Genomic DNA, 9,379 nt, shown 5'->3' on the forward strand with positions numbered 1-9,379 from the left:
ATATATGTGTTTTCAAGAACAGTATCAAAAATGTAAAAAAGCAGCCACATAACAGGAACACAATTCTTTAAGTGGATAAAATTTTCAGTTATGTCTGTGGCATTGACGCTATGTTATCCTTACTGGATTTTGAGCCAGTATTGCTCTCAGCTCCTAAAACAGAAGCCCCATGATTCTTGCCTTGACCTTCTCCATTTTCAAAGCCTGTAATCGCACATAGAAGTCTCATGATTAAGATTTCTGGGCCCTCCCATTCTGCTTCTGGAATCCTTTGCCTTTAAAATGTTCATATGGTTAGATCAAGTGAGGATCTCAAATGCTGCTTCATCATATTCAAATTCTGCTCACACTAAAAGGAAGTAGTGTACCTGTGCAAAGGTCATTGGAATTAAAATTAACTGGAAGCCATTGTTAAAATCTGAAATATCATACACATCTGTAGAGAGGCATACTGAAAGAGAAAGACAAAGTGAGTGGGAAAAAAAGGAGAGAGGAAATGAGGGAGAACAAAGAAGAAAGCTAGAGAGACTAGGAGTTAAATGGAGAGAGTAAAAAAAGAGAGTGGAAGAGACAAACTGGAGGAAAGAGAAAGAATAAGTAGAAAAAGTGAAAAAAATCTTTCATTATCCTTTCAAAACAGTCTTAGCTATATGAAATACTCATATATCACATTTTATAAATAAAATTTTTAAATTATGTAAATTTAAAAATCTTAGCATTCAGACATTTTATATCCTACAACTAATTTTTCTTTCTTTTCATTCAAGAATAAAATAATTCTATATTTACTTTGTGTGCAAATTTGAAGGTTTTTTCATTCACCTTTGAATACACGTTTTAATTAGTTTTGTAAAGCCGATCATACCTCAACTTCTTAATTTTTGAAAATGCTTACATATAATAGCTCTTGTAACAATAATGCTTCATGATATACCACCCCTTTCCTCCATTTCTTAAACAATCATCCACTATTCTCACATCTGTTTATCAGTAATTCTTTTTAGACTGATAAGTGCACTTTGCATACTGGATTCATATCTATTCCACATGTTTCACATCATCTCTGGTCCTGCTACTGCTCAAACTACGTTCCCTGCATGTTTATGTGTCATTCTTTTGTCAGGGAAAGGGGCGGTGGCTATTGTCTTCCTGTGGCAGGTCACTGGATCACAGCAGAGTTAGCCTCTGATTATGTCACATCTACTACAAACACAATGAATACAGTAATTCACAAGGTCCCTCCTAAACATATAATGAACTAAATGGTACATTCTGCATATTGTGGATTTACATCTTGGGGATAAACATATAAGGCAATTGCAAGTGAGGAAATAATTGAGAATTTAATAATTTAATCTATCAAACCATCATTAACTCTTTCAACTAGTTGTACCTCTCTTAAAGCTTATTCCTGAATAAAAGAGAATTAAAATTAATGCTACCTTGCTTTATTAGCCCAGCTTTAGTGTCTTTCCACTTATAGGTATCTCTTTCATTTCTGTTGAGTTTCCACAGCTGATAGATTCTTAGGCTATTTGGCTTCCAGCCACTTCCAAACGTATTGAACTAAACCATGTGCTTTTTTCAATGCCAAAAAATAGTATAATGTGAACTCTTCTGACTGTTGAATTTTAACAACAGATCAAATTTTATTCCCAAAGAAAAATTCATTCTGGTCAAACATTCTAATTTAAGACAATGTTGAGAGCCACAGCCAAAGGGGCCCCAGCAAACTTCCAGCTTCCAGCAAACTTCCAGCTGCCAGCTGATGATTGGCTCACAGCGGCCCCAGCAACTTTTAGCTGCCAACTGATTGGCTCCTCTGCAATGATGCTTATTGGGCTGTTTCCCTGCCCTTTCAGACCACAGATCTGCTCATTGGGGGACTTTTTTGGTTCCACCCACGCAACCCAGCCAATCGGCCTCAAGAGCAGGAGGAGTGGGGGAGGTGGAGAGGCTTGGGAGAAGCCGGTGGTGGTAGTTGGGCTCTGAAGGTTTTTCCTGAGGAGCTGTTTTGTTTGGCGTGTGTGGTTCTAAAAATAAAGTTCGTTTCTTTTGACAAGTGGCTCCTGAATTGTGCCCAGCCAGACTGCGGCAAGACAAGTCTATAAATTTTCCATAATATAGTGTTACTCAAAGTCTTTGGTTTATTTCAGGTGCATTTGAACACAAGCTCTCAAGTAAAATGGTATTCTTACAACAAATTTTTATGCTGTATTTTATGTAGTGTGAAACTCCACTGAACTATTTAGATGCCCAGCTTTATTAAATTCTCATGCTTTCAGACATCATTTGTACCAAAATAGTATACTGTTTTATTACCTTAAACTTATTTTTAAAAATATTTTTACCTGTAGATAGACACAATACCTTTGTTTAATTAATTTATTTTTTTATGTGATGCTAAGACTCTAATGCTAAACCTCACAGGTGCTAGGTAAGTACTCTACCACTGAGCTAAAACCCCAGCCCAAAACTTAATTAAAATTTTGCCTTCCAAAGTTACCTTTGGGATTTCTCTGCCCCTTGGTTCCAATTCTAAACATATTTCATAATATTTTCCTAGATTCGTTAAAATTGGATGCCATAAGTGGCACTCTTATTTCCTTAAAGAGTAAGTATTGATCCCTGTTTTGTGCAGATTTATCTCCCAAGGATTCTAACATCTTTTCCCGTTGTCAGTAGTTGTCTGCAAGACTTTTATTAATGACATTATGTAAAGCTCCTATAAGCAGCAAATCCTACTGCCAGGATTCTATATTTCCTTTTGAATAAGTAGTCATATAAGCACAATTTACATTAAATTATGATCTTAAAAATTCAACCAACATTTATAAATGGGTATAGAACATGTCAAATAAGGGCCTAAATAACTGCATTAAAGAGTTAAAAAAAGTCTCCCTCCTTGATAAATGCTTGGGTAGCAGGTCTTAACTGTTTCAATATTCTGTAATGCTCTGTCTATAAAGTATTTCTACCCTAAGAGGATTAAGTCTGAGGCAGTTGTTTCATTTATTGTTCGTGCTATGAATTTAGAAAAAATGATTTAATCAACTTCATTATTTGTTTTATCATTTATAACTTCAAGTTTTGCTGAGGTTTACTTTGCAAATATATCTGAGCACATTAAATGTATTTATGATAGAACTTAGACATTGTCATTTTGGGAATATTTTAAATTTGATTGTATACTTTTATAGAGTGGTATCTGAAAACTTCTTAAAATGCATAGTAGAGACAATGTATCAAACTAAATGCCCTTGACCAGTAATGCCAATATGAAAGTACGATGGCATGTCAGTACTTTTAGTTTATTAACTTATGAAAGCCAACAAATTAAAACCAGTATTTTAAAATCATAGATAAAACTAAAGAATAAAATTTATAAAACGTAACAGACCAGTAAACAAAAAAAGCAAAACCAACTGTGTAACTCATGTCTAGCAGACTCTTATATTATTTCATATTAACTTTGTTGTTGCTAATTATGTGAATAAGTGTATGTCCTAATGAGTATCCTCTTTAATGTTTCTATGTAGTGACCTCAACGAAGGAAAGATAAACTTGAAGTCTTTTCAATAATTTAATGGGGTCATGAGAGTTAGCCATTGGGCAAATATATTACTATAAAATCAGGTGATTCACATCTATTAGAGAGCAGCATCAAATTATTATATTTTATGATGGAAAAGGTAATATAAGAATATAATTACTGTTCCAAGCTAATAACAAATTTTCATTATTTTTTCTTTATTCAATTTTCTACTCTAATTCAGTTTCTAACTATAAAAATGATTCTTGGACTTAAAAAGATTTCATTATAAATCCAAATACAAAGAAGGAAATAATCAAAATAGGAAACTAATAGCAGTTTTCTCTTTTACTTACTTCTTCCATACCTCAGGGAGAACAGTGAGGATAATGTGAAATGAGTATTTTTATTAAGAATGACAGATAATTATTTAGATGAGAAAATAAAATAGTAATTTCAGTCATAAAAACGTATCATGGATCCAACAGATTTGTGTGTAACTCCCATATATGGTAGGGATATACATTCTTCTGTCTTACTCTACGACAAATGTGGGTAAAATTAACATTTTTCTTTTTTTTTTTACATTTTTTTTAAAGAGAGAGTGAGAGAGAGAGAGAGAGAGAGAGAGAGAGAGAGAATTTTTTTTAATTATTTATTTTTTAGTTCTCTTTGTTGGTATGTGGTGCTGAGGATCGAACCCGGGCCGCACGCATGCGAGGCGAGTGCGCTACCGCTTGAGCCACATCCCCAGCCCCTAACATTTTTCTTACTATAGATGTATTCATTTTCCTTATACTTCCAGTAGGATTATTACTCAATGAAGTAGAAATAGCACACTTTCTCTCCTTACTTATTTAAAAAAATCTCTTTAAAAACATATGGAATAGAAGGCTGTTATTACATCACATCTTCATTGGAGTTCATTAGAATGATTACAGACAGTAATGGCATATTTTGAAAGGTGATAAATAAAATGTGAGTGAAGATATATGACTTACCCAAGGGCCCAGAGCCAATACATGCATACACCAAGAGACACAAACCTGATTCCCAAATGGATGCTATTTCTTCTGATCATCAGGCTACAAAAATATAAGAAAAAAACAGATGATAATTATATGCTCTGTTTATCATAAGAAATAATATAGAAGAAAAAAAATATTTGAGGAATTTTATTCATTCATTCCATAATCTACTGTTTAACAGACAGCAATTGATGCTGAGATACAGAAATTACAAATACAGACAAGTTCCTCTTTTATGAAGTTTGTATTTTAGTGAAAAAATACAGAAAATAGACTAAACAAAAACTTAAACATAATATATTTAGATATAAGCTATCTTACCTAAGAAACATGACAATATGTTAGATATTGTGAGTTAAATAGAGCACAGGATTAAGAATGAGTCTGTTTTTAGTTTGAGTAACTACAAAATACCTAATTTTGGGGGGGATATAAATTAATAATTTGAAAAGACAAAGTGATGCAAGAATGAGTAGTTATAGCTTATTCAGTAAGTTTAATATGTTTCCATGGGCTAGTGTTTATGTTCTCCTAATATTCCTATGTTGAAATTCCCTCCCCCTGTGATGATGGCATTAAGAGGTGGGGCTTTTGTAATTAGATCATGGGAGTAGAGTTCTCATGAAAGAAATTGGTGCCCTTATAAAAGAGGCTTCAGAGAGTCCCTCCTTCTTCCACCATATATTATCAGAGTAAGAAGATGACTGTCTTTGTGGAAGGGGATTCCTAACAGACACTGAGTCTGCCAACTCCCTAGCCTTGGACTGTCCAATCTCCAGGTCTAGGAGAAATATATTTTTGTTGTTTATAAACTACCCAGTTTATAGGATTTTGTTATAGCAGCCCAAACAGCCTGACAGATGTCTAGGCAAATGGTAATGAATATTAAGTATGCAATTCGGAATGATATTCTAAAACTTATGGGAGAAATCAGTGATGGAGATTTAAAACTGAGGAAATGTTTTTGAATGGCAAAGGGATAGATTGACAGCATTTGAAGAGAAGGTTTAAATTGAGAAAAAAGAGGTTTTTGTGATGAAGCCCTAACTCAATGTAATGCTGAGTGGTGAACATGCTGAAAAAGGACCTTGAAAAGAAGTGGCTTTAAGGAAAGGGGGAAAAGCAGGATAGTATAACATCTTGGAAGAAGGGGTGTTTCCTAAGGAAAACAAATTTGTGAAATGCTGCAGTGAAGCTAGACTACAGTGAATATTTGGACTCATATAGGACACATGGGTAACCTTGATGGACTGATAAAAGCAATTTGTTGGTGGAATAGTAAAAATGAGAATTTCAGTTGGGAACTGGAAATCCTGCCCAGCTTTATCATTGCGCGTATGAGTAAATAATTTCATGGGTACTTGACTCTGTGATGGTGTTGAGAAAAAGGTTGTTTTCTTTCTTAAATGGGAAATGCTAGAATATGATTTTATACTGATAAAGCTTATTCAATAGAGAGAAGAAAGAGATGATGCAGAAAAGAGAACAGTGGCACAAGAGGATTACTTTGTAAGGAGAGAAGAGTGTCTAATCTCAGGGAGCCATCCCAAGAAGAGTACAGCGCATACTGCATGCTAGACAAGTCAGAGATGTGGAAAAATGCCCAGAGAGTGATATATTATTGTGAGAACATAAGAAAAATCCTCCATAATACCAATTCCAATTCTCCAAATTTTTCATTCAGTCAGGTATCCAATAAACATAATTTGACCAAGCCCTGAGGACAAATGTAGACGAAAAGGCAGACAAAATATATGCATCCTATACATATGCATCCTATACTCTAATAGGAGAGGTTCAATTAAAAGTAATATTTAACACTAATGGAGCTTGTGATAATTTTATGTAGAAAAGAAATTTCACATTAAGGACAGTTTGGAACTTCTATTTTATATATGATGGTCAAAGAATCTCTCTCAATGGAAATGTCATTTGTGAGTCGATGAATGTAGTGAGAATATAAGCCATGAGGTTATCCAGAGGGATAAAACTATGGACAGCAGAAAACAAAGGTTGAGGATATGAGAGAACTTTACAGTGCTTTGAGTAGAGTGACGAAGCATTTATGGCTATAGTAGAATTGGAATGGAAAAAATGGTGGAAAATGAGACTGAAAAACTTGCAGAGAGGAAATGAATTTAATCTTACATGTCCGGAAAGAAACTATAAATTTTAATGTAAATGTAAATGAAAAAATTTTAAAAATTGAGCAAAGTAGTGAACTCTGAAGTACATTTTGAAAGAAGTTTTATGAGTCATGAAGGAGAATATCCTTAAGAAGGAAAATAGAATTAAAGTGAATTCTTAAGCACTCTGGAACAAGTTATTAATCTGAAAAAGAGAGTGATATATTGAAAAGTTATGGAATCAAGTTTATTTGATAATAGTAACATCTAATCCAGTCATGTGGAAACATAGAAAAAGAAGATGAAATAGAAATGGGTAAGTTTTGGTGTTTAAAGAGTGATTATACTTCCCAGTTTCAACCTGTTTTTCTAATGCAAATATTAAGAAAGCATTTTCTCATGGTGAACAACATGCTTAGAAAATTAACTATACAGTCATCCAAAGTTAAGAATGAAAGCAGAAAGTCATTCTAAATTACCACAATTTTTTCTATGAAATAGGCATAAACCCATTATTGACTCCATATTTATATATGATGTACTATGTCTGTGTTTGTATGTTTGTTTGTTGGGTGTATTTTGAAAGAGGGACATACACACACATATACACACATTTTGAGGGAATATGTGTTTGTATTTATTTATATATTTTTGAAAATCCTTTAACTAATATATATTTGTTCATAACCAAATATAGCCAAATGTATAACTTATATATTTCAGAGTTAACCTTATTAGTGAAAGTTTACTTTTAAATTATAGGTAGGTAGTACATTCCTTCTAAAGTGGTTATGTTGTGTGACTCAAAACACACATTGTTTTAATAAACTTAGCATGAATGAGGTGTTCACTTTTACCATAGATAAGTATGATGAAATATACTTTAATAATATTCATATTTATAAAATTCTGAGTATATGTGGTGTTTTTTGTTAATTTTGAAATTTTATCTGGACCCTTATTATATGAACCTATGAAGTGTAAAACGTGAACAGTTCTTCAATTTTCAATTCAGGAATATTCTTGATTTGGGGCATGTTTATATCCAATAGTAACCATGGTTAATATTAACTTTAACACAAAAATACACCAATAAAATATTAAATGTCATCTACCATTTACATTAGAAAGCTTATGTGTCAACATTTTGTGTCTGTGATTATGCTTATAACTGCTGAAAGAAGAAGTGTAACATGAGGCAAGATGTAATAGAATTCTATTTGGGAGACAAGTTTAGATTTATTACTACACTTTCAATTGCATATTGGTGGCATCTGCTGGTACATATATAATTAATTTTGTGCTCATAGTGAAGTAGCTGGAGGGAAACAATCTGCAAACTCAACTACGCAGCAAAGTATACCTTATAAATATCAAAGACAGAAGTTACACTCAAATCAAGAATAAATAAGCCTTTTCAATAATTGACTACTTAATAAGACTATATTTTGAGGCAATATTTCTTAAAAATAGTTACATATTGTATATGTGTGTGTGTGTCTGCCTAAAGCTACAGTATATCAAAATGCTCAAAATCACAATAAGAATTTTGATTCAAATGAGTATGTACAAAAGCAAAAATATTTTAGAAGACTCTTCTTTGGAGGTATATTTTGTATGAAAAAATATAAAAACAAGGAAAGGCCTAGAAAGATATCTTAAAAATTCACCATAAAATGATGAATATAAATACACCTATTTTGGTTAATATTAAATTAAGGAGCCTACCCTGTTAGAATATAGAAAAAATAATATAAAAGTTAAAAAAATTCGATATCATTCCCTTCATAAATTTATATTTATTATTTATACAGAGAAGATGTATAGTCATAAGAGACATGTCATACACACTAGGAGTTACAATACTTTTTCCATGATAAAAGGTACAAAACAGACTTATTGGGCAAAAAAAAAGTGTACCATTTGGCTGTGGTGCTTATAATAACTTTAATAACCAAACATTAAAATCTCACTTTAAAGGCTAAATGGAAAATAACTGTGGACAGATTCCCTCATTGTTCAACCAGATTCAATCTCTGGCTCTGAGATTTCTACCTATGTGATACATGGGAAGCTGCCTAAGCTCTTGGCATGAAGAAAGAATTTCATTCACTTGGAGCATAATTTTGAAAATCCTTTAACTAAGTAATATATATTTGTTCATAACAAAATATAGCCAAATGTATAGCTTATATATTTCAGAGTTAACCTTATTAGTGAAAGTTTACTTTTAAATTATAGGTAAGTAGTACATTCCTTCTAAAGTGATTATGTTGTACGACTCAAAGCACATATTTTTTAATAAACTTAGCATGAATGAGATGTTCACTTTTTACCATAGATAAATGTGATGAAATATACTTTAATAATATTCATATTTATAAAATTGTAAGTATATGTGGGGTTTTTTTGTTAATTTTGAAATTTTATCTGGACCCCTATTATATGAACCTATGAAGTGTAAAACCTGAACCTATGAAGTGTAAAATAATATTCTATTGTTTTTGGAGAGATATTGAACTTTCTAAGATTTTGTTAATCATCAACATCTACATAAAAATAAATAAAACTCATAAGTGAGATCATTATTATGTATATTAATAAGGACTACTGGGATAATAGAAAGAAACCTCCTAACATTCACTCCTCAATACACAGGAAAAAATGTAAACTCTTCATAATTCTATAATTAA

This window comes from Spermophilus citellus, assembly GCF_964194105.1.
Source record: "Spermophilus citellus genome assembly, chromosome: 1".
NCBI classification, from domain to species: Eukaryota; Metazoa; Chordata; class Mammalia; order Rodentia; family Sciuridae; genus Spermophilus; species Spermophilus citellus.